Below are 2,849 nucleotides of genomic sequence, written 5' to 3' on the forward strand. Positions count from 1 at the left end.
GCCGAGGAAAACAACTGTTTTTATCTCCGACGAAATTGGGTGCCAATCAAGGTGTCGACTGTTTATTCACCGACGTAATCGGGTATAGTGAAAATCAACCATCATGAATGCCAACTAAATCTGGTGCTGGCCTAATCTTTCGTATGGATAACCTATTTAATCGGGTGGCTCTTGGACATTATTTAGATCGACATATCAATCGATGGATCAAGTAGTGTTTATATAGCTGATTCAATCAGGATAATAGTTGATAAATTACACACTTAACTCATTTCACCGTATTCGGTAATTTTTACCGAAATCTCAACAGCAGAACTGTTCGGTAATTTATTTTACAGATTTTTTGTAATTTTTTCCGTTGCTCAACTGTCAAAATCACCGAAAATCAGTTAAATTATTTACCGAACAGCTCTGCTGTTGAGATTTCGGTAAAATTTTACCGAATTCGGCGATTTATTTTAAGTGTGTACATTTGTTTAGTGTATTGTTTACAAGTGAAGCAGTTGAGATCATTGCACAAAATATAATTATTAAAATTAGTTAGAAAGAGAATATCTAACACGTAAGTTCCAAAATGCGTAGTGCAGTACGATGGCAAGTATGTGTGTATGTATGTGTGTGCGCAAAAAGTATCGCCCATTTTTGGCACTTATCGTTAACTCGCAATAAATTTCGACGGAAATTTTTGGTTTCCATTGAAAATTGGTCGGACCGGACTATTGACTAAGGGTCAATTTCTTCACCCCCGCTTAGTCACTAAACCAGGTTTAAGCGGGGTAAACACCGCTTTAGAGTTAAAACGGAGGTGAACAAATTGGCCCTAAGAGTCTATGGTCAAAATACATTCTTTTATATTACTTTATTGTAAAATTTGTAATAAACCAGTTCTTCACTACATGTTTGGGCACTTATCTTCAACTGATTTGTTCGCATTGGCTTGCTTGCATTCGAGAGGAATTCTATCCCACTGTTTCCCATGGTGAAATGATCGGACCAGATTATGAACTCTGAATGACCAAATACATTTTTTATTCCAGCAAAACACGAAAAAAGGCAGATTATGGAGGCTGAATGGAACAATTTTCGAAGCCCTTCCAATCTTCAGCCAGGAATCTGTCTGCTGGGAATGGGCTAAAGGTGACTAGTTTTTTATCTTTTTTAAGTTCAATTCTTCAAAACTCTAAACTACCCACCTAGCGGTAATGGTGCTCTTCTCATAGTTTCCATCCAGCCCATAATCAATAGAAATAGGACAGGATTCCTCTTCAAATGCAACCTGTGCCAAGGATAATTATCTAGAAGGTGAACTAAACTTTTAACGCGTTTTTGAAATATTCAAGTATTTTTAAACCAACTATTTCTGGTTGCCTTCATTTTCCGATAGCCTATTTCTTCACGAATGGCAGCCATCAACTCCAGGAAGATAACTCCTGGACCCTACACTCAAATTAATTGACTGATAAATTTTATGTGCGAAAACCGCATAGAATTCAAAATAGCCACAGGTTTCCTAATTCAAATGCAGTTCTTACGAAGTATGTGAGAACCTATATATTTGCATTATTGGATCTTAGTAATTTTATGTGCAATGGTTAATAAACTTAGGTTATAAATTCCCGCACATAAATTATATAACGGGGAAATTAAAAAAAGCTCGTGTCAACTCACCTTCCAACCGAGCTTCCCACCGAAATTCCATCACGAGTGAAAAACAAAGAAACCAACTTAGTGCAAGGAAAAACCGTCTGAAATATTCACAAAAACTAATATTTTTCATCGTTATAAGGTAAGTGACTCTTTGAACATACTTTATACAGTCACTGATATAAAATCTCTTGTATCCAGTTCGCAAGAATAACCATTATTGTTGAACGAGAAGCGTGTTATCGAAACGAGATCTATCGCAATGTCTTCCGCATGTTACGTAACCCCAACAGAGTTTGTATGCAGTCCCACCAGGAACTCGGACCGGAAAATCACGACGCTTTGACCACGGAACCTGTTCGCTTATTGGCAATGCCGAATTAACATAATGCATCTTCATCAAAAAGACGAATAACCAAAGAAAAAATATTTCGGTTTTTGCTACATTTTTTTGCGATTCGAGTGTATTATGTGATATTATGTGACATATATGTGAAAAGAACATCTTAATCTGAAATCGCTTGTTATAATAAAGAAATTATGAATACAGTTTGTTTTTTCTGCTACCCCAAATCAAGCGTTACGAATTTTATTAGTTTATCTTATAGATAAAAGCTTCTCAGCAACATCTTCAAACTTATAAGGCATCGAATATCTTTCAATACCATCGCACATAAAAGTTATGATAATGGTACAGACGAGAATTCAATAGTGATGCACATGTTTCACATGTGCAAAAGTAACTGGTCATATTCTATGTGCCGGGCATTTATGTTCAATATGCACATTTTCCTCAGTGTACATATCGTATACCCATCAACACATGGGGGGCCGGGATCTACGGTTTTTCTTGCTTTCTGAGGGAAGATGTTCTCAAAATATTTTTTTATATTCTATTTCATAGTGATTAATACTCAATTGAAGTTTTTGAAAGGAAAGTGCTGCGTATCATCTAGGGTGGGGTGCAAATGAGGGACGATATGTGTGGAGGAGACGAATGAACCACGAGTTGCAACAGCTGTTGGGAGAACCATCAATCGTTCGCACTGCAAAAATCGGACGACTGCGGTGGGCCGGGCACATAACCAGAATGTCGGACAGTAATCCGGTGAAAATGGGTTTCGACAACGATCCAACGGGCACAAAAAGGCGAGTTGCGCAGCGGGCAGGTGGAAGATGACTTGCAGACCCTCCGTAGACTGTGC

At 37.7% G+C, this 2,849-nt stretch overlaps 1 long non-coding RNA gene across 1 annotated transcript; it reads left to right on the forward strand.

The window, feature by feature from the left end:
- Positions 1-1,668: 1,668 nt before the first annotated feature.
- On the forward strand, positions 1,669-2,193 carry LOC134215073 (uncharacterized). The gene is made up of 2 exons (XR_009980019.1): positions 1,669-1,786; positions 1,846-2,193. It is a non-coding gene; the product is annotated as an uncharacterized LOC134215073 (long non-coding RNA).
- Positions 2,194-2,849: the final 656 nt, after the last annotated feature.

Source organism: Armigeres subalbatus, chromosome 2 (assembly GCF_024139115.2).
Source record: "Armigeres subalbatus isolate Guangzhou_Male chromosome 2, GZ_Asu_2, whole genome shotgun sequence".
NCBI classification, from domain to species: Eukaryota; Metazoa; Arthropoda; class Insecta; order Diptera; family Culicidae; genus Armigeres; species Armigeres subalbatus.